General features: G+C 57.6%; 1 protein-coding gene across 2 annotated transcripts in view; it reads right to left on the reverse strand.

Annotated features, from left to right (window-relative positions):
- The window catches only part of OSBPL5 (oxysterol binding protein like 5), a 67,543-nt gene extending 64,039 nt beyond the window's left edge, over positions 1–3,504 (reverse strand). For both annotated transcript variants that reach the window (XM_055580552.1, XM_055580551.1), the window contains exon 1: positions 3,418–3,504. The gene's annotated coding sequence lies outside the window, so the exon portion shown is untranslated. The remainder of the gene's footprint in view (positions 1–3,417) is intronic.
- Between the last annotated feature and the right edge of the window lie 19,926 nt (positions 3,505–23,430).

Consider the following 23,430-nt stretch of genomic DNA (forward strand, 5'->3'; position numbering starts at 1 on the left):
AGGGAACACCAGCACCTACTGTGTGCCAGGCTGGGGGTCAGAGCCCCAGGGAACACCAGCACCTACTGTGTGCCAGTCCAGGGGACACAGCCCCAGGGAACACCAACACCTACTGTGTGCCAGGCTGGGGGTCAGAGCCCCAGGGAACACCAACACCTACTGTGTGCCAGGCTGGGGGTCAGAGTCCCAGGGGATACCAGCACCTACTGTGTGCCAGGCCGGGGGTCAGAGCCCCAGGGTACATCAAGGCAACGAGTGAAGGATAACCCAAATGTCAGCATGTCGCCTGCCATGGGCCCACCCTGGCCCAGCTGCTCTCTCTGTATCCATCCACTCAGCTGAACAAGTGCAGGATGGAGGTGGTTTCAGAGAAGACGGATCACGGTGCTGAGAAAACAAAGCCTCGCACCTTGGAAGGGGGGAGCAGAGGCCAGTCTGGAGAGAGGAGTGGGTCGACGGTGGACTTGAGAGGTGAACACAGAGCTGGCTCTGAGGCTTTTGCCAAGGGCCCCGTGGGTCCCTCGGGGCTGGCCAACCAGGCTTGTGGCCTGCGCCGTGGGAACAGTCTCTCACTGGCTTCATGACCCAGATAACCTTGGCAATTCTCTCACGGGCCTGTGCCTTTCCGGGGCCCGGCCGGGTGGTTCCAGGGCCCCTCCCAACGGTCCTTGAGCCTCCCTCTCTGAATCCCAAGGGCCTGTGATGCGGGCGCAGGGATTCCCTCCTCGGGGACTCCCGGGGGCACTTCCAGGCGGCTCCACGTCTTGGGTGTGCAGCGCTTCTTACCTTGATGGCTGATTCCCCAGCTACCTCACTGGACAAAGAACTCGAAGCCGGAGTCCTTGTGTCCCAGACCCAAGTCGCATCTAAGCCCTGGCCTTCGACGGGGCCTGACTTCAACCCTGACCACAGAGCAGATGCCCAGTCCCCCCAGTGGGTACCAGGATATCACAACTCTACACCTGCGGGCACACAGGAGTCCTGGCGTGGAGCAGCCGCAACGCTGGAGGACACATGATCCGAAGTCCAAGTCCTTGGTCCTCAACACCACCATTCCCTGGACGAGTTCTATCTGCTCACACAGCTTCCCAGCCACTGAAGGTGACGAGCCACGAAGGCCAGCTGCAGACCTGCACAGAGCTCATCCCCGGAACTCTTCCCTAGACCTGAGGGCTCACGGGGCAAGTCCAGCCCCGACAGCAGCCCTCTGCTCCTCTGTGACGGCCTCGAACGGCATGCCCGGCCCTCGGAGGGGCCACTCAACCCTGCCCTCACCCCCTGATGGTGCCCCCCTGGCTCCCCTCCACTCCTGAGTGCAGCCAGGCGGTTCTACCCGACCTGTGGACCCCTCCCTTCAAATCCAAAAGATGGGGATCCTTTTGACACACGCCATGCGCCCCTGAACAGCCCCCAGCCCCAGGGTTCAGGCCTCACTCGTGTAACTCTTCCTAGCTACGGCTGCACACCTGTCCCTTGAGTGAACGGGAAGGGGGTCGGGCACGCTTCCATCACCTTGGGTGCGCTCTCGTCCACCTGTGCATTGTGTGGGTGTGTGCGTGTGCACCACCACACACGCGCACACTCTGGCTTAACCACGGCATCAGCGGGAAGCGCAAGTCCCCCAAACACCTGCTGAAAACACCCAACAATCTTCAAAGCACTGGCCTGTCACCCAGGTTTTCTCCCTCCTCCAAGTGCAGCGTGTCAGCTGACTGTCACAGTTCAGGAAGCTTCCAGGAAGACAGATTTCAGGAGAGAAACTGACCCCCGGACCTTCTGAGCACCGTAATGACCATCCTAGTGGGGAGGGGCTGCGGCCGGCATTCTGGAGAGAGCCGGGAACCGACCTTTGGAGACTCAGCTGATCCCTTAGCCCGACTCAGGTCAGCCTGACCCCAGGTCCAGGAACGAGGGGCTTTTCTCCAGTGTCCAGGATGAACCGCCTACATGGGTCCACGTCGGCATTGCGGCCTCCCCAGGACAGGGCCCAGGCCTCCCGGCCGCTGGAGGGCCTCCGCCTGGCCCATCTGCTTTGTCACCATCTCTAAACACAGCTGGCAAGACAGACCAGACAGACGCACCAAGTGCCTGTCCTCCTGGCAGCCGGGCCCTGCCCCGCACGTGTGCAGGCAGACAATGGGACTGCAGACCTGGAGCCCACGGGGAGCTGTCCAGATGCACCCCCCAACCGCAGGTGGCCCACAGAGCCCGTCAAGTTCAAGGAGTGGTGCAGCCTCACACAGCCAGGGAAGTGGGTAAAAGCCACGGGCCAACCACTCTGCCTGCCATTGTTGAGGGCAGGGCTCTGCCGTCTGGGACCCGGCACACCCGGCCCACCCAGGTCTCCACCCTGGCTGTGACCAGACTGTGGCTGGACCCGGCCTGGGGGCGTCTCTGGGGCAGGAGGAACCACAAAGGTCAGCCTGTAAAAGGCACCTTGAAGGCGCTCTGGCAGATTATCTCTGGTGCAGACCAAGTAGCGAGTTGCAAAAACCTCCAAATGGTGAGACAGAGGAAACCCAACCAGCTGCTTGGCGGGGGCCTGGCTCAGCCCACGATGAGTGGGGGCAGACAAGCCCACCTCCCCATGGCGGGGCCTGTCCACACCCCCCGGGGGCCACTCAGAACCCGGATTCCAGGGTCTTCCACAGCAGACTGCCGAGCTGGGCGGGGGTGGGGGGTGGGTGGAGGGTTGGTCCAGGCTGTCCCTGGGGGTCCCAGGGGGCAGTGGCTGCCCCCCAGGGCTGCTGGCACCCCGACCTCACATCCCACCTTCCCCCGACACCTAGGCATCCTCAAGTGCACAGGACCCTCATGCAGACTCATGTCCCGGGAACAATGTCGGAGGCTCCGAGTCTTCAGGGGCTCAGTGGTCTAGAGAAGGAGGGGAGGCGGGGACAGCAAAGGTCCCCCCCGAGCTCAGGCAGCCTCAATGGGACACAGACCAAGCCCAGAGCTGGGAGGCCAGACCCCAGTCCAGACCCCAAGCAAAGGCAGCACGCGCCCTCCCCGCAGACCCTGCCCCTTCAAGACTCCCTGGGTCTGGGCTGAGCAGAGACACAGAAGCGGCTCCTCCAGGCTGCCTCTTTCAAGCCCCCCAAACTGGGAGCCCGGTTACCCGACGCACCTCACGTTCAGCACCCGCCCCCCAAGCCGCCCGCGTCTGCGATCGTCCCGGCGCCTCCCCGGGCTTCCCAGGGCCGGTCACTGTAGGGGGCTGCGGGGCTGCGCCCCTGTCCCCCGGGTCCGCAGACTCTGGCACGGGGCTCCCCCGACCCCGCAGCCCGCCCCCGCTCCACCCGGCGGCCGGCTGGACGCTCCCGACCCTCCGGGCCGCAGCCCCTCCGGCCCCCTCCCCGCCCGCTCCCAGGCGCCTCCGCAGCCCTGCCGCCCCCTCCCCGCCCGCGGCGCTCCTACCGTGAGAAGCGGGGCGCGCTGGGCCGGGCCGGGCCGGGCGCGCGGGGGCTCAGCTGGCGACGCGGCCCGGCTGCAGGAAATGCCAGAAGACTGATCCAACCGCGGGAGCGGAGGGAGGGAGCGCGGGGCGGAGGAGAGGAGGCAGGGCGGAGGGACGGAGGGCGCGGCGGCCGCAAAACCCGGGCGGGATCGCAGTGCGGAGCCGGCGCGCCTCGGACCCCAGCCCCTGCCGGGCTGCGCCCCGCTCACCCGTCCCGCTGTGGGGCTCCTCCCCTACCCCCAGCCCGCCCCGCGACGGGGTTCGGACCCTCCTCCGGAAAAGGGGTGCTGGCGGTGACTGGGGTCAGCCTCCAGGGTGAGGGGTGTGGGAGGGCCCGTCGTGGTCACAGATGCTTGCAGGCCTACAGCACCCCCCTCCCAGCCAGAGTGTGGAGAGACCCCTGTCTTTCTGAGCCCAAGACTCTTACCAATTCTCCCCCAGGTGGAAGCCACCAGAACACAAGAGGAAGCCCGGAGCTCCGAGGCCATTGTCCCTGTCCCCCGTGTGTGGTTAGATGGACACTGCTTCACACTCGTGTTTCTAACAGCATCTCTGTCTCAGGATATATATATACATATACATATATATATATTTATTTTCTTTTTTTTTTTTTTGCCAGGAGCCTGCCTTCTTGTGAATTTCCTCCTGTGTCCTTCTCACCCCTCCTGCCTTTAGAGACCGTTTTAGACCCTAAAACCTTCTTGTACACATAAGAGGCTCTAATTCTGCTAAACAACCCCAGGGGGTGTGGAGCAGGTCAGGGGTCTCCCCCAGCCCTTCCCGGGTGCCCCATGACCTGCTGGGGTCTTCCTCTCACCCTGTCCCCCAGGGGCAGACCAGCTGCAGCTGGGCCCACCCACTTCCAGGCCTGGCAGACCAGGTAGGGTTTCCAAAGTCTCAGTTGCTCCCTTCTAAGGGGCAGGACTGACTTTCGGCTGAGCCCTGGCACCCCATGTTGCTGGAGCATTTCCTGAGCCTGGCGGTCAGAAGGAAGCAGCTTGACTGCCTGACGGAGCTGGGGGGCTGCCCAGAGAGGCCCCTTCCGGCCCCTTGAGTTGGAGCAGGCTCGCAGGGGAGCGGCTGCAGGACTTCCTACCAGAGCTGTGCCCCAACCAGCCAGGTGGGTGGCCTCAGACCATGGCCATTATCATGGCCACCCCGTTGGGCCAGGGGTGGTTCCCCCAGGGCATCAAAGCACGGTGGGTGAAGGGGTGGGGTGTGCGGGGTGGGTCTGGCCTCACCCCCAGGACCGGTCCCACCCCACCGTCACCTTGCGAGGCCTCTGGATGCAGAGCTGCTCAGACAAGATGCTCAGGGCCATGGTGGGACCCCTCCGCTTCGTCGGGGTGGGATCTGCTCCGCACACACGGGCCGAGGGGACCAGCCTGGAGGCTCTTCACAGCTTCTGCCTGGGGCTGGGTGCGGCTGCCGGCAGCCTGGCCAGTGTCTGGTTGTCAGGGCCAACCCACAGGGAATGGAGGAAGAAAACAAAGCCGTCCCCTGGGATGGAGGTCTCAGGGGCCTGAAGTAGGGAGAGTCTCCAGTCACTGTGATGCTGGCTGCTTGAAGCCAGCTCGCGTTTATGAAACGACACCGCTGAGGTCAAAGGGGCACCTGGCCGAGTGCAGGGCAGAGAAGCCCGGGGGCTGGCCGCAGTGGCCGTGGGGCCACACTGGGTGGGCTTCACGTCCAGGAGCTGCCGTGCAGCTCTGCGCCTTGGTCTCCTCACCTGTCACGGGGGCCAGGACTCCGTGAGTCCCCGGGGAAGCAATAGGCCCCTCAAGTGAACCCAGAGGAAGTGGATGACGGGTCTCTGAAGAGCAGCCCTGGTTCTGAGTTTAGGACATCTCCCATGATCTGCCTGGGAGAGGTAAGATTTCTTTAAAGGCCCCTTGCATGTATGGAGAAGGCAATGGCACCCCACTCCAGTACTCTTGCCTGGAAAATCCAATGAACGGAGGAGCCTGGTAGGCTGCAGTCCATGGGTTCGCTGACTGTCAGACACAACTGAGCGACTTCACTTTCACTTTTCACTTTCATGCATTGGAGAAGGAAATGGCAACCCACTCCAGTGTTCTTGCCTGGAGAATCCCAGGGATGGTGGAGCCTGGTAGGCTGCCGTCTATGGGGTCACACAGAGTCGGACATGACTGAAGTGACTTAGCAGCAGGAGCAGGTACGAAGGACTTAACTCTTTCTCAGGTGAATACAGTTTAAAGTTATGACAGTTTCCATCCAGTCCTCAGCTGGGCACATTTTGCCTTCCTCCTCGAGGTGACCTCGGGTGGTGTCCTGAGACACCCTTGCTTGTCACAGCTGAGGGTGCTCCTGGAATCCAGTTGGGGGAGGCCAGGGGGGCCAGCAAACACCCATCACACCCAGGAGAGAGACCCACGGTGGAAACAGTCTGGCCCCAAATGTCAGCCGTGCCGAGGCCAAGACACCCTGCTCTCGAGGGGGTGTGCTTGTCACCCTTGGGGTCGCTCCTTAATTCTGGGTGGTCCACCCATGGGGGTTGCGGGAGCCCCCACGGGTCTTGCAGGTAGACCCCCACCCTGTCCCCAGTGCCATGCCAAGGGGCTCTAAATGATAACTCCAATCCTCCCCCCAGTTCTAGAAGGCAGGTCCTGACAGGCTCCAGGTTACAGGCAGGGAGACAGAGGCACAGAGCCAGCAAAAGCTCTCCAGGCTCTTGCTCCCCACAGCCTGGTCCAGAGCTGTCCCTGAGCCTCTGAGCTCTGCCCCTCCACCCCGCTGATGAAGACGACCACGGGCTCAGAGGGAAGCCCTTGGGGGTCCCTGTCCCTTCGCTGCATTGGCTGCCTCCCCGGGCAGGGTAGAGCAGCCAGAACACTTAGGAACAGGGGTGTCTGACAGGGTGCCTCCCAGGTGGGCTGCGGGGGGAGCTGGCTGGGCTGGCCCCCCAGCAGGGGCCTGAGCCAGGTAGGTGCCGGGTACTTTCACGCCTGCTGAGCGGCAGAGGCAGCAGTGACTATTTCCCGATTTCTCAGGTAAGGAAAATAAGGCCCAGGTATAAGGGGTGCAGCTGGGTCCCCGCCTCCTCCCTGGGCCCAGGGCAGCAGCGGAGTGGCCCAGGGGATCGGCCAGGACAGGCCAACCTGGGCCGGCTGTCTTCTGCTGGCCGCAGAGCAGATCCATCCCTAGCATGTGGCCTGTGGACTTTGCTGGACACTCAGGGGCAGCTCAGAGCCTCTTTGCTAGGAGGCCCTCAGCTCCTGAGCCTCAGTTTCCTCGCTTGTGCAGAGGGGCTGAGGTGACTCCCCCCCGAGGGGTACGTGAGGCCCCAGTGTGGTCTCCACAGCCCAGCAGTCCATCGTAAGAACACTGCGGCATCGATCACCAGCTTGCCAGGTGCCAGGCACTGTGTCCTCACTTTCTGGGCATGCCAGGTTGCACCTCTCCTCTGCCCGGAGACAAGGGTCACCATCCCCACCCTGTCGAGGTGAAGTGACCAGCTCCAGGCCAGGCAGCTCGGGAGAGTTCTGAAAGGGAAAGTGTTAGTCGCTCATGGACTGTAGCCCGCCAGGCTCCTCTGCCCATGGGATTCTCCAGATAAGAATACTGGGAGTGTGTAGCCATTCCCTTCTCCAGGGGATCTTCCCAACCCAGGGATCAAACCTGGGTCTCCTGCATTGCAGGTGGAGTCTTTACCAGCTGAGCCACCAGGGAAGCCCCCGGAGAGGCTTAGGCAGGACTGAACGCCCGGAGGTCTAGCTGAGGTGCGGGAGGCCGGCTGTCTGTGCCCCTCCTTGGGGCTGGGCGTGCCGAGAGGGGTCATCCTCCAGCCCAGTCCCTGTGGTCTCAGCTCCCGCAGGGAGGCACTGCACCCCCGTGCTCCTGCTCCGTCCCAGGAGACACTGTCTTCCTGAAAGGGTGTCTTCATGGGCTGAGTCACTGAGCCAGGTGTGGGGGCTGGGAGGGGCTGCTCTCTGCTCTTTCTCAGGGAAACCTGTGAAATTCAGCTGGAGAAGCTCCCTTGGGCATTCTGAGTCATGTGGGCACCAGGCCCGGGCTTCCTGAGCCGGCCTGGCCTGGATGGCTCCCTCTCCGTCTCTCTCTTTCCCTCTCTGTGCCTCTGTCTCTCTCTCTCACATACGCATCCCTGTCCTTCAGGAGGACACATTCAAACCCCAGCACTTGTTCTACCTGGAGGGACAGGAAGGTGTTATTTACCAAGACCCTCAGGGACTCCACAGGTACCACTGGCGTGGGCTCCAGAGGCCGTGTGTGGGATGCGAGATGCTGGATGCCGCATGACACGGCCACGTGCCCGCGCTCAGACCTCCCCGTGGTCACAGGGGTGAAATCTGGGCCGGCAGACTCTGCCTCTGGCCCTCCTGTGTGGATGGAGGTGGGCACTGCCGTGAGGGGGGCAGGCACACGCCTGGGGAATGCCTGAGGTCCCCGAGCTGGACAGAGCCCACCGCACGCTTGCTGGTGTGGACAGAGAATGTCACCTGCCGTATCGGCAGACAAAGGATGTTGCAGCCACCAGGCCGCCCGCCACTGCAGCTGTCCTGACTGTCACCCCACGGGGACTCAGGATGGAGAAAAGCAGGATGCTGGCCCCAGACAGCCGAGGTTTAATCAAAGGAATGGCTCCAGTGAGCCCAGACTCTTGCACCTTCCCATACACAGAAAACTGCTAAGTTCCTCAACTTGAGACGTCTAATTTTTTTTTTTTTTAATTAACAGCAATATTTTGATGTTCTGATTGCCTGGTTTTTGTTACAAAACTCCTATATATCCTGGCTGCTCCCTTAACTCTTCGGAGCAGTTTCTCTGAGCAGTCTGAGAGGTTGGCCCCCAGGCTTAAGTCCTTAGCACGTCTGCATGTTCCAGTCTCCAATTCTCCTCTCCTTTATCCTATAAGCTTCCCTGGTCGCTCAGACCGTAAAGGATCCGCCTGCAGTGTGGGAGAGCCTGGTAAAGGATCCGCCTGCAATGTGGGAGAGCCAGGTTCAACCCCTGGGTCTGGTAGATCCCCTTGAGAAGGAAACGGCAACCCACTCCAGTACTCTTGCCTGAAGAATCCCATGAACAGAGGAACCTGGTGGATGACAGGCCGTGTGACACAAAGAGTCAGACATGACTGACCAACTAACACACTGCCTACTTTCAGCTTCCCTGGTGACTCAGATGGTAAAGAATCTGCCTGCAATGCAGGAGACGTGGGTTCGATCCCTGGGTCTGGAAAACTCCCTTGGAGAAGAAAATGGCTACCCATTTCTCCAAGCATTCGTGCCTGGAGCATCCAAGGACAGAGGGGTCCATGGGGTTGCAGAGAGTAGGACATGACTGAGTGACTAACACTTTTACCTATAAGGATACAGTCATTGGATTTAGGGCCTTCCAGGATAATCCAGGATTTCTTAGAGAAGTAACTTAATTACATCTGTCAAGGCCCAGTGCCAAATGAAACACAGTTCTTGGACTTCCCTGGTGGTCCAGTGGTTAAGGATCAGCTTGCCACTACAGGCGACATGGGTTTGATCCCTGCTCCGGAAAGATTCCACGTGCCGCGGGACACGTAAGCCCATGTGCCACAGCTACTGAGCCCACACCCTAGAGCCCACGCTCTGCAACAAGTGAGGCCACCGCAGTGAGAAGCCCGGGCCCCGTGACTAGAGAGTAGCCCCCCACTCACGGCAACGAGAGAGAACTCGCGCACAGCAGGGAAGACCCAGCGCAGACAAAAAATGTTTTTAACAAAACCCCAGTTCTCTGCTTTTACATCATGCTTTCTTTTTTTCAGTCTTCACTGGCTCCTTTCCACGCTCCCCTCACCCTCATATCCTTCCAGCCGCTGACACAGTCCTCTACTTCTGCGTGTCCCAGTCTCTCCTTTCTCCTGTAAGGATACAGTCGTTGGATTTAGGGCCCTCCAGGATAATCCATGGAGAAGGAAATGGCAACCCACTCCAGTGTTCTTGCCTGGAGAATCCCAGGGATGGGGGAGCCTGGTGGGCTGCCATGTATGGGGTCACACAGAGTCGGACACGACTGAAGCGACTTAGCAGCAGCAGCAGGATAATCTAGGATTTTGTATGAAGTCCTCCATTTCATCTGCAAAGAACCTTTGTGCGGGTAAACTCACGCTCAAAGGCACGGGTTTGGATATGAGGCCACACTGAGGAGGCCAGCCAACCCAGCCCTGCAAGTCTGCAGGGCATCCCTCAGGGCAGGTTTCCACGTCTTGAAAGGTCAGCGTGGCTGGCTCCATGCACATCTTCCTGCGGGCAGATCTTTTGCTTCCGTGGCACCAGGCAGCAGCCCCAAGCCCTCCTCCAGACATCAGAAGGGAGGACGTGCCGCAGTCCTTGCGGTCCTCCCAAAGTCGGGCTGGAGAAAGCCAGCCGTCAGCCCCAGCGTGGATCTGGGGGACACATCTTTGGGGGATGTGACTCACCCCTTGCAGCAGGGACCCCGGGCATCCTGTATCTGCTTTTGCGTTGAAGGCCTGCATTCTGCTTCACTGAGCCAGCCCCAAGTTTGCTGAACTTCTTTCCTGTTCTAAATGCTTTTGTTCTGAGTTTTCATTTGAGGACACAGCATCAGGGTCCTGAAAGCCATAGACTAGAGCTGATCGGGCTTTGCCCTTTCTGGTCTCAGCCCCAAGAGAGAAGTCTGTCTTTGTTCTCAGTTACAGAGGATGGGAGGGCAGCAAGGGCTTCCCCCCAACCCCCACCGACACAGAAGCCCTGAGTCCTGGCGGAGGGCTGCCTCTGGGGCTGGTGATCTCCAGCCAGCCTGGAGCGTTCTGACGGAGACGCAGGGTTCTGGCAAGCACACGCTGGGGCTGAGGGCTGCTTTCTCCAGCCTGACTTTGGGAGGACCGCAAGGACTGCGGCACATCCTCCCTTCTGATGTCTGGAGGAGGGCTTGGGGCTGCGGCCTGGTGCCACGGAAGCAAAAGATCTGCCTGCAGGAAGCTGTGCGTGGAGCCAGCCACGCTGACCTTTCATTTCAAGACGTGGAAACCTGCCCAGCAGGGATGCCCTGCGGATTTGCAGGGCTGGGTCTGGCCAGTGGTCTCAGGCCCTGCTCCCACTCACTGGCCACTGCCAACCAGTCCCTCTCCTATGGGCTGCATTGGGTCAGCAGGCAGAATTCGGAGAAGCCCAGCAACATTATGTACAGGGGGCTGAGTACTGGAGGTGGGAAGGTCGTCACCCAGGTCACATGTGAGTCCGCACTGAAGCGAGCTGGGGCTCCAGGCATTTCTGTCGCCCCTGCAGGATCGTGGGGGCAACGGGAGCTGAGAACGTTCCACTAGATTTGGAGGACCTAGAGCAGCACTTCTCATGGTGTGAACTTGGTACCCTTGTGAGTCCCCAGACTGTTCTAGGGTCCAAGACATGAAAACCACTGTTCGCAAAATACGAGGATGCTATTTTCATTTTTCACTTTATTCTTTCACAATTTAACAGTGGAGCTTTCTGGAGACTACGTCGTGTGAGACTGCGATAGAAGGAACACAGAAGCAGGCGTGAGACTCCAACTGGCTTCCGTTAAGCCAGACACTAAAAAGACTCTCAAAAAAAATGTCAAATAATACTGCTTTTCTCACTCACTATTTATATTTTGGAATATATAGCTGGTTTTCATACATAATGTGGTATTTGTGTTATCAACATAATGGGTCTTTCATTTTTCTTTTTAAAGGGATAAGTATGAATATTTTTTAAAACTCAGAGTAAATATTGATAGACTAACCTACAGAAACAAATCACTGTGGTCCCCAATAATTTCTTTTTTAATGAAAAGAATCCTGAGACTAAAAGCTTTGAAAACCACTGGCACAGAGGATGACAGAAGCTGGAGTCAAGATTCCAGGAAGAGCCAGGGCTTTGGAATCAGAACAGGGTATCAATCCAGGTTTTGCCATCCTCATTCATTCGTCCACTACCATCTTCATTGTCATCACCATGGCCACCAATGCCAACATCATCACCACCACCACCACCATCACCACCATCACCACCACCACCATCACCACCACCACCACCATCACCACCACCATCACCACCACCACCATCACCACCATCATCACCACCACCACCACCACCACCATCACCATCACCACCATCACCAGCATCATCACCACCACCACCACCACCATCACCATCACCACCACCATCACCACCACCACCACCACCACCATCACCACCACCACCACCATCACCACCACCACCATCACCACCACCACCACCATCACCACCACCATCACCACCACCACCACCACCACCACCACCATCACCACCACCACCATCACCACCACCACCACCACCATCACCACCACCACCATCACCACCACCATCACCACCATCATCACCACCACCACCACCACCACCATCACCATCACCACCACCATCACCACCACCACCACCACCACCATCACCACCACCACCACCACCATCACCACCACCACCATCACCACCACCACCACCATCACCACCACCATCACCACCACCACCACCACCACCACCATCACCACCACCACCATCACCACCACCACCACCACCACCATCACCACCACCACCATCACCACCACCATCACCACCATCATCACCACCACCACCACCACCACCATCACCATCACCACCATCACCAGCATCATCACCACCATCATCACCACCACCACCACCACCATCACCACCACCACCACCATCACCACCACCATCACCACCACCACCACCACCACCACCATCACCACCACCACCATCACCACCACCACCATCACCACCACCATCACCACCATCATCACCACCACCACCACCACCACCATCACCATCACCACCATCACCACCATCATCACCATCACCACCACCACCATCACCACCACCACCATCACCACCACCATCACCACCATCATCACCACCATCATCACCACCATCACCATCACCACCATCACCACCACCACCACCACCATCACCATCATCACCACCACCATCACCATCACCACCATCACCACCACCACCACCACCATCACCATCATCACCATCACCACCATCACCACCACCATCACCACCATCACCATCACCACCACCACCATCACCATCACCACCATCACCACCACCACCACCATCACCATCACCACCATCACCACCACCATCATCACCACCACCACCACCACCATCACCACCACCACCACCACCACCATCACCACCACCACCACCATCACCATCACCACCATCACCACCATCACCACCACCACCATCACCACCACCACCATCACCACCACCATCACCACCACCACCACCATCACCATCACCACCATCACCACCATCACCACCACCACCACCACCACCATCACCATCACCACCATCACCACCATCACCACCATCATCACCATCACCACCACCACCATCACCACCACCACCATCACCACCACCATCACCACCATCATCACCACCATCACCACCACCACCATCACCACCACCACCATCACCACCACCATCACCACCATCATCACCACCATCACCACCACCATCACCACCATCACCACCACCACCATCACCACCATCATCACCACCATCACCACCGTCACCACCATCACCATCATTACCAGCACCACCACCACCACCATCACAGCATCATCATTGCCATGATTACCATCTACCCTTGGCTGATCATCTACTATGTTGCAGACACTGTATTAAGTGGTTTATAGTCATCGTCTCCACTTGCCAGAGACCTTTATGAAGTAGGTGTTATTATCCATATTTACAAGTGAGAACACTGATGTTTTTGAAAAATTAAACAAAATCACCTGGCAGAGCAGGCTCTGAACTCCAGCCTGTTTGGCTCCACAGACCCTTGGGGAAGTTGCTCAAGCTTGCTTAATCTCCATTTGCTAGCTGTTAGCTGGGAATGTTACTAATGATAGTTGCTGTTGCTGACGACCCACTAAGCCGCAGGCATGGGGACAGGCGCCTGCCCACATCATCCTCGTCCCGGCTGTCATCAGAGCTGGCACTGAGGTAACATCCTTCCTGGTGCAGGTGAGTTGCAGGTAAAAGCTTTGGCCCAGTGCCTGCATGGCGGGGTATCAGGTGAAGGTTCACCCCCAGCAGCATGGCCTCCCTTCACAGTGTGGGGCCAAGGCTGCTGGGACTGGGACTTTGTGCAGGAGATGGCAGAGATGGGCACGGCCTCCACCACCGCTCGGCTCTGTCTCCTGGACTCGGGATGCTCCCGGGCCCCTCTGTCCCTCCCTCACTGAATATTGATGGCACCTCTCTAAGTGCTATGATAGTATTGCAGGCACAGGGGAGTCAATTGAGAACAGGAAAGCAAGGCTCCTGCCTGCATGTTGCTCACAATCAAAGACAGAAAACAAGTGTCTGAAGGCAGACCCTAGCAAGGCAGGCCCTGCTCTGACCCAGCCTGTGAAGGACAGGGGCACTGCGTAAGGGGCTGGGAGGAGCCACAGCATGCTGGGCTCTTTGGAGACGGTGGCTAGGGAGAGCTTTCTGAGAACGGGGCTGACCTCTGAGCAGGAACCTGTGTGAAGTGAAGGGGCTAGCCCTGGCACCTTGGGGCTGACCATCTTCCAGGCAGAGGAACAGCAGGTGCCCAGACATGGGCTTGGTGTGTTCACATGATGGCAGAGGTCAGTGGAGAAGGGGTACCAGGTGAGGCCGTGGAGACTGGCGCCCTATCCCCCTACCCCATGCATGACTTTCTGTACCATGTGTGGAGTTCCATGTTCATGGTGATGGAGACCAAATTGGGTGGGGCAAGGTGGGGGAGTTGCTGGTTTCTGAGAAAGGAATGTTATGACCTTGTTAAAAAAAATATTTCTCTGGCTCCGGAGGTTCAAGAATGGAGACAGGGTGCGTTTTAGAAAGACTTCCTGTGGTCCAGACTTACTTTAGGATGGTAGAAGGGGAAGTTGGGAGCAGTGGGCAGATTCAGGTATATTTTGAAAATAAGAAAAACTGATATCCACCCAAGCCTATGTCTTAGCCAGCTCAGGCTGTGACAGCAAAATATCACAGGCGATGCGGCTGCGAAACAAATTTACTTATCACAGCCTGGAGGTTTGAAGATTGAAATTAGGGTACCAGCACAATGGGGGTCAAGGGAGAGCTGTCTTCCTGGGCTCCAGACTGCTGCCTTCTCTTTGCATCCTCACAAGGGAGAGAGAGAGCATGAGAGAGAGAGGGAGGGAGAGCGAGAGAGAGAGGGAGAGAGAGAGAGAGGGAGAGAGAGAGAGGGGGAGAGAGAGAGCACACGCTCTCTGAGGTCTTTTTTATAAAGACACTAATCTCACTCATATGGGCTCCACCCTCATGACTTAATCACCTCTCCTCCTTCTAAAACCACCACATGGGGATTAAGGTTTCAACACATGAACTCGGGAGGATATAAACATTCAGATCCCCTGGAGAAGGAAATGGCCACTCATTCTGATATTCTTGCCTGGAAAATTCCATGGACAGAGAAGCCCTGCAGGCTACAGTCCATGGGGTCGCAAAGAGCTGGACACGACTGAGCACGCATGCACGCACGCATGCACGCACACAAACATTCAGTTCACAACAGAGGTTTCCAAGCAACGGCAGTTAATCAGCAAGGGCTGGGATAGGAGTCGGTGTTCTAGCTGACTCTGCCCCAGGCTAGGTGATGTTGACCTTTTGGTGCTTCAGCATGCCCCCATCCTTAGATGATAACACACCTCCCAGCCCTCAAGAGAGTACCAAGACTCCAGAGAGGTAGCAGGGAAACACATTTTCCTTTTTGAACCACATCACCTTCTGCAGTGTGGTCAGACACCCGCATGGCCCTTGGGGTCAGACATGAGCTCTTTGAGGTCAGAGTTGACCTCCTCCCCAATGGGTCTCCCTTCAGCTTGCTCACAGATGAGTGAAACCATGAACTCTCAAACACACAGATGCAATAATCCTCAACAAACTATTAGCAAATCCAGTGTAGCAATATATAACACTGTCAACTAGGAGTTATCACAGAAATGCAAGGCTGGTTCAACATTTGAAAATCAATCAGTGTAATTTACTATAGCAACAGACCAAAGAAGCAAGACCATATGATCGTCTCAGTGGATGCAGGAAAAGCAACTTTATGGTGACAGACTTGAAGTTTCCCGGCTCAGATTGGGAACAAAGTAGAGACATCCACTCTCTCCAGGCCTATTTAACAGCATTCCAAAATCCCAGCCAATAAGATGATCAATACGTAGATTGATTTTGAAATGCTAACAACAAGTTTCTACTGTTTAGCAGAGGGAACTATATTCGATTTTCTATAAAAAACCATAATGGAAAAGAATATATATATATAAATTTAACTAAATCTTGTTATTGTACAGCAGAAATTAACACAATGTTGTAGATCAACCCTATTTCAATAAAACATTTAAAATAAATACATAAAAGACACAGGGACAGTCTTTTCCACGAATTGTGCTAGGAAACTGATCTCCACAAGGAAAGAGTGAAGCTGGACCCTAACCTCACACCAGGTACAAAATTAACACAACATGGATTAAAGACTTAAGTGGCATAGCCAAAGCTATAAAACTCTTGGAAGAAGGGAGGTGGGAGGGGGGTTCATGATGGGGGGCACATGTACACCCATGGCTGATTCATGTCAATGTATGGTAAAAACCACTACAATATTGTAAAGTAATTAGCCTCCAATTAAATAAATAAATAAATAAAAACACTCAACCTAGGAAAATCCCCATTGTTTAGTTTTCAAGGGGAAATGAAATGTTTTCCATTATTCGTGATACTTAAAAAATACACATCATCTACTGTGTAAATCTTTACTTTTCTGAATGTTATCCACGATGTCTTGAAATGATCTGCTCATATCAGATTTTACCCACAAAGTAAGTGCTTGTGAAATAATCTGCAGTCTTTGATGACTATAAAGTTAAAATAACGTTAGTGACATACTGAACCTAAAATCAAATAGTGGAACATTAAAATCAACACAAATAAAAGCTTCAAACTTAAAAAAAAACCAAAAACTCTTGGAAGAAAATGGGAAAAAGTTCATGACTCTGAGCTTGATTTCTTGGATGGGACACCAGGAACTGTAGCACGCCAGGCTTCCCTGTCCTTCACTATCTCCTGGAGTTTGCTCACACTCATGTCCATTGAGTCAGTGAGGCCATCCAACCATCTCATCCTCTGTTGCCCCCTTCTCCTCCTGCCCTCAATCTTTCCCAGCACTGGGGTCTTGTCCAGTGAGTCAGTTCCTCGCATCAGGTGGCCAGAGGATTGGAGCTTCAGCTTCAGCATCAGTCCTTCCAATGCATATTCAGGGTTGATTTCCTTTAGGATTGCCTGGTTTGATCTCCTTGCAGTCCAAGGGACTCTCAAGAGTCTTTCTGGAGCTATTTCTCTGCTCTTCCCCAGTAGCACGGCCCTCACCAATTTGGGCGGGCGTCATTCAATCCAAAGGTTGAGGATAGGTGGATTCACTCTCTTCTCGAGGTGGGATGTCCTCTTCTGCCCTTGGACACGGGACCCGCTGGTTCACTGGCCTTCAGACTCAGGCTGAACTACATCACTGCCATGGACAGTGGAGGACTTGGCCTCCATGACCATGTGAGCCGATTCCTAGTCCGTCTCTTTGTACGTGGATCTCCATACATTCCGCTGCTTCCATTTCTCCAGGGAGTCCACAACTTAGCGAGGGTGTGGGAGAGCCTGCGGGGGAGCCAGCAGGGCCTTCCTGCTGGGCGACGGGGACGGCTCCCTGGGAGGTGGTCACCCAGAGCCATGGGCCTCCCTGCACGGATCTCAGGCCTGGGTGGGGCTGGGGGGCCTGGCAGGGTGTTTCTCTGCAAGGTCCTCTGAGGGCACACGGAGGAGAGCGGAGCCGGGCTGGGCTCTGTCCCTGGCCTCCTCACAGCTGAGTCTGATGACACCCTGTGTGTCTGCCGTGGTCTCTTTTGCTGTCGCCCTGTCCGATCAATCGCGTTTAGCTCCAGGGGGTCAGCGGTTCTGTCCTTCACTGGACAAGGGCTGCTGAGCTGGGCAGTGCCACTCATCTTGGTGGAGGTGGGGTGGGCTTCAAAATTCAATTAAAATGCTAACTACTCTGGCCCCAGAGAGCCTGATGGCACAGCCTGAGGTCCCCAATGCGTTCAGCTCCTGGAGGCCCCCCCAGGCTGCCTCTTAGGGTCTCTCCCTTTCGCATCCCCATCCCCACAGAGGTGCGGGCCATGGATGCCCCGGGCCGCTGGGCCATCCCTGGATTCACATTGCTGTCCAGAGCTGATGCATGGTCGAGTCTATGGGAATGACATGGCCTGGGGAGCAGGAAGGACCGGCCTCTTACTGAGAGCATGCGTGCAGTGAAAGGCAATTTTTGGAGTAGACGAGGATTTACAAAATAATGGGCAGGAACTTCCCTGGTGGGTCAGTGGCTGGGACTCCACGCTCCCAATGCAGGGGGTTTGATCCCTGGGTTTGATCCCTGGTCAGGGAACTAGATCCCTCGTGCTGCAACTACGGCCCAGCACAGCCACCCAAATACATAAATATTAAGAAAGAAACAGGCAAACCACACAGAAAATTAGCTCATCTGCTCCATAAGTGGTTGAAAACTGCTGGGCATATTCATCAAAGAGCAGAGACCGGGCTGGGCTGGGCCAGGTGGGCAGATTGGGGGTCCGCCCTCTTGTTTTAACTTTAAGAGCTCCAATTTTAATCACTGTAAGTATTGGAAAATCTCCCCACCTTGTTAGATGTGATGCTTTATTACAAGCAACTGTGATCAGCGGTGGGGGCCTTACTGGGGGTCCTTGCACAGCCGTCTTGGTAAATATTTGCATATGGGCAGAGGGCTGGTGGGCAGCTGTGTCCATCCACTGGCATGGCTTCCTGGGGAGGGCTGATGACCACTGGTAACCAGATGGGCTCCCATGAGGGGTTGTAGGATCTGGGGGCCCACCAGGACAGAGCCACCAAATGCAGATTCCAGGGTCCCTGGGGGGAGCCACTGGCTTGTGGAGGGGATGTCAGCACTTTGGGCCTCCAGGTCGTCCTTACATGTATTCAACCTAAGGTCCAGGCGCCAGAGGGCAGCTGACCAGAAAGGGAAGGCTCTGGAAGGAGGCACCCTGCAGAGGGGTGGCTCCAAGAGAGGAAGGGAGCAGGCCTGGTAGGTGGGCAGGGCTGTTCAGAAAGCAGCGACTTCTAGAAGGAAGCCAAGGTGTGTGAGTGTGGAGCTCCACGCCAGGGCTGGTTTGCGCGTGAGCCAAGCACATCCAGGAAAGAAGAATTAAACGATGGAAGGGCACGTCCCTCAGCCTGGCATGTGCCTGGTGCCCTCCATCCACAGGGACACATGGCCCCCAGCCTGCACCGAGTCTATTAGGAAAGCCCGCTCCTGCAGCCCACTTTGGCTCCAGCCTCGCCTCCTCCTAGAAGTCCTCCTGGACATCCCCCGGCTCAGCCAACTTCCCCTTAGCCTCCTTGGAGCTGAGCCCATGTGGCTATGAGCCCCAGGGAGGCAGCTGCCTGTCTGTCTGGGTTTGTCCGTCAGGGTCCAGCAGACTCGGGAAGGTGGAGGGGACCCCAGTGTCCCAGGGTTTCTACCCTCCTTCTCTGGGTGGGGAGGTTTTGTTTCATGTGTCCACACCTGCTGTGTAAATATCAATCTGCTCTCTGTTGGCGGGGTGGGGTGGGCAGAGGAATGACGTGGGGTTGGGGGGGCCTCTGCATGCCTGGCTGGGCTGCACGCCCCCAGCGCCTGCCTCCTCGGGGGTCTCCCCTCCTCAGTCCGTAGCTCAGCAGCTGGTGGGGTCTTTGGACCTTAAGCAAGGGGGTGCGAGGAGCGGGACATGGTGGGGTGGTGGCCGGCGTGGGGACGGACCCGGCTGCTTCTTGCAGCCCCCCGACCCCCACGGCTGCTTCTGCCCCCTCCTCCTCGTCTTCGGCTAGTTCTCCCAGCCGGGTCTTCAGTCTCCTGTGCTCTGGGAGATCCCACCTCCCTCCATAGAGCCCCTCCCCTAACAGCCTCAGCCCTTCTGGAAGCCCGGCCCAGACGGGCACACCCTGACTCCGAGGAGCCAAGGGAGAAGGTCTCCCTCCCACCCCCAGGGATTCCCGTTAAGTTGGTGGTGAGGCAAGTCGGGTCCAGGCCTGGGGAGTTTTACAAGCATCCCAAGTGAGCCACTGAGTAGTGGGGTGGAGAACTTCAAGGAAGAACTGGGTCCCTTGGGGCAGTCCCTGAAGGAAAGTTATTACATGGCTCAAAATAGCCTGGAGTTAAAACTCTCCTCCAGGTCCTCCCCACCATTCTGTGCAAAACAAAGAACTCTCTCACCCGAAGGAAAAAAAAAAAAAAAATGGACATTAAGGTTGATTATGCCCAGCTCCCAGCCAGTCCAGCCTCTGGTGGATCTCCAGAATTCCTTGCCCCAGCCATTTAAGAGACAACTACTCCGAACAACCTTGGAGAGGAACAGGCCCCCTTCAGACAGTAGCTTTCCACATATACATCTATATATACTTACTTTTTCCTTGGGTTAGTGCAGCAGCTCACTAATCTGACTGCTGCCCCTTCTCACCTCATTAAAGGTGATCTGCTCCTGTAAAGTGCCAGTCTCGTTCTTTTTCTGAACCTTGCCTTCTCTAACTCCCTTACCCTACCGTCCCAACTCCCCAGATATGGCGGGCAGCCAGCCCTCCTTCCTAATGTGGGCTCCTTTGCTTAGCCGGGGCCGCAGGTTTTGGGGTGAGAAGGTCTCCCCGACCCTCTGATGAGTCAGGTCTCCAAATGGAAGGAAGAGGTCTATCATTTCACAGAAGCAGGAAGTCAGCCCAGGGGGTGAGAGCACGTGGCCCCCGCCCCCATCACACTCCCCAGCGCCTGCCTGTCTGTTGCGTAAATAGGTTATTCGTAGCAAAGCCCTTGAGTGGTAATGTCCCCACCCCTGGAGGCCCGGCGACTTCAGCTTCAGGCTCAAGCTGGGGGGAGGAATTCCGGGAGGGGTCGGGGAGCCATCGAGGGTCTGTCTTCCCCAGAATCACGGCCCTGGAACGTCTGGGGCTCACTGTCCCAGCGCCGCGTGGACAAGGGGCTGTCGCGAGGCCCAGACCTGGCGATGGAGAGGGAGGCCCCTAGGCCTGCGGCTAGCCTCGCTCTTTCCCGTGGTCCCTTGGGCTCTTTCCCGCATTTTCTGGTTCTTTCCGGCCCAGGTGGACCTGCAGGGGCCCTCGGTGAGGTCCTTCCTGAGCAGCAGGAGGCTGGAGAGAAGGTGGGCGAGGTCTTCCTGGGTCTGTTCGCCCTGCCTCCCCCACCCCAGGGCAGACCTCTGTGCTCCCAGGAGTGAGGTGGCGGCAGGGAGGGGCCCTCCAGCACAGACCCCGGGGCCCTGGGGGAGGGACAGGGCTTCCCTGGGGGGCCGGGCGGGTCTGTGAGGCCCTGAGGGGACAGGAGTGTAGGGACCACTGAGGGCAGAGCCAGGGGCCGAGCACTGCGGCCACACCAGGTGCCCCTGGTCCTATGGTGGGGTGGGTGAGGGCAGAGTTTCCTCTTGGTGCAGGGCCAGACACTTGGACTTTCACTTCTTTCCAGGCTCTCTTGCAGGGTATACCCCTTACCTAGAAAGCCCCCTGAAATCCAGGATGGGGTTCCCTGCTTAGGCTTCATAGCCTCTGGATATCCACTTCTCTGAATCCTATTCTGCTGCGAACCGATCCTCACAGCGGACCCCACCCCACACACACTCCTAATTCATACTAGGGTATGAGGGATTGCTGGTGGCTTATCTGAAGTCTTTCATTAAAAAGTTTTGCATTCTTACTGGGGAACAAAAACTGAATCATTTTGATCCAAAAGGAATGTTTGATCATCTTCTTCTCTCACAAAGAGTAGCTGTTGAGAGCGGGGGTGGAGAAAGGCAGGACTGAGTCACAGAAAGCTCTCTCTGAAGCCAGTCTGGTAGACAATGCAATGGGTTGTTCAGCCTTTCTGAGCCTCAGCCTCTCCCTTCTGCAGAGGTTTTAATCACAGCTTCTTATCAGGTACTTCGGGAGGGTAGACAGAGGGAAGGCTCCTGTGCCTGGCATGTAGGAGGGGCTCCATTATTGCTCCGTTAACCCCCGTGGTCAGATGGGGAGAGGTATCCATGCTGGTCCTCCACTGCAATCCTCATTAACTCACTGGCGCGCTGAGTTGCCCCGCCCCCGCCCACGGGCAGTCACATCGTGAGTATGGCAGCCTCCGCTCCAGCTGGCACCTCTGGGGTCTCAGCTTCCCCCCACCTGATCTCCTGTCCATCCATCTGTCCTCCCTTCCCCAAGCACGCTAAGTCGCTCAGTCCTGTCTGACTCTTTACGACCCCATGGACTATAGCCCTCCAGGCTCCTCTGTCCTTGGGATTCTCCAGGAAAGAATACTCGAGTGGGCTGCCGTGCCCTCCTCCAGGGGATCTTCCCGACCCAGGGACTGAACCCAAGGTTCTTAGGTCTCCTGCACCAGCAGGCGGGTTCTTTACCACGAGAGCCACCTGGGGAGCCCACCTCTCCATGTGCCGGCCCCAAAAAGGTGGAGGTGCAGCAAAACCCTCGCCTCAGAGTGACCCCTGCTGGGAGGAAAGGAAGATGCTCTAGGGAGCGATGGGGAAGCCAGAGGACCTCGGGGCTCATCCCGAGGGGCAAGAACAAGCCAGGCGGGTCCTGCCCAGCTCTCCAGGGCCATGAGGGCCCGAGCCTAGACCTCGCTCAGAGTCCTCTCCAGGTGCCCCAGTCTTCTGGTTTTGTAACCACCGGCCGGAAGGCTCCCCGTGGGGGTGTGGCTCCGGGTCTGGCAGAGGGGAGCCCCGCTGAAAGACCAGGCTGCTGCTAGTACCTACGGGCTTGGCTCAGCTGCAGGACGCAGGAGCCTGGGACACCAGGTAGAGACCAGGTGGTGACTCTGCAAACCGGCGACCCCTCAGCAGGACCCCCAGCAAGCAGCGGGGAGCTGGGGGAGGGGCCTGGACCGCATTCTCTGTCCCAGCCCATGGAGGAAACAACCCCCAGATGCCTCCATCCTGAGCTTCTGGCCCCCAGAGTGAGAGGCTAGAGGTCCATCACTGAAGTCCCCGTGCGGGGCTTGGCCACCAGCAGCTCCAGGAGACTAACACACATCCACCACGAAAGCGGGACGCGCGAGGGCCCCCAGGGCTCTGACGGAGGCCTCAGGGGGAGAGCTGGTGTCCCCCAGCACTGATGCCCGGAGCACAGGAGTGACTCTGCCTTCTGATGGCGTGGCCGTGACTGGCTGAACAGAAGCGGCCCTTCTCCATCTTGGAGCAAAGGGGACTGTTGTGGGCCGCCCCCCCACCCCTGCTACCTCCTCCAGGGAGGCCTCCTGGCAGCCTCCTGTGTGGCCCGCCTTCCACCCCTCCAGCTCTTTGCGGTTTTGCTGGTTTTCCATCTGGACAGGAAGCCCCTCCAGGCTGGCGTGGTGCCCGTGCTGTTCAGGCCTCTGCCCACAGCCTCGCAGTGTGGCCGCAAAGGCAGGTCAACCCCACGGTCAGTGCAGCATGTGGTGGGGAGCCCTTACGGGGGCCTGGCACACTCGCGGCTTCTGTGTTGACCCCCGCCTGGTGGGTGTTCCGCTCACCCGCCTGTGCTCGTGGAGGAGCAGGGGGCGCCCCACCCCTTGGGTCCTGTGCACTCAGGCCGAGGCAGGGAACCCCTGCGGGGCGGAGGGGAATGAGGGAGAGTCTCTGCAGGAAGAGGAGGAGGCAGCAGGTCTCGCCGGCCAGGTGGGGTGAGCTGTAATTTAAGGCAGCTGACAGGCCCCATCTGTGCCAGCCCGGCCCGCCTTCTCCTTCACACACCTGGCAAGGACGGCCGTGGCCACAGCGGGCGGCCGGGCGCCGCGCCAGCAACGGGGCGGCTCCCCGGGCCCCGGGCAGGAGACGCTGTGTCCTGTGGCTGCTGCCTCTGCTGCCCCAGGGCTCGGGGGCCGTG

This window comes from Bubalus kerabau, chromosome 5 (assembly GCF_029407905.1).
Source record: "Bubalus kerabau isolate K-KA32 ecotype Philippines breed swamp buffalo chromosome 5, PCC_UOA_SB_1v2, whole genome shotgun sequence".
NCBI lineage: Eukaryota > Metazoa > Chordata > Mammalia > Artiodactyla > Bovidae > Bubalus > Bubalus kerabau.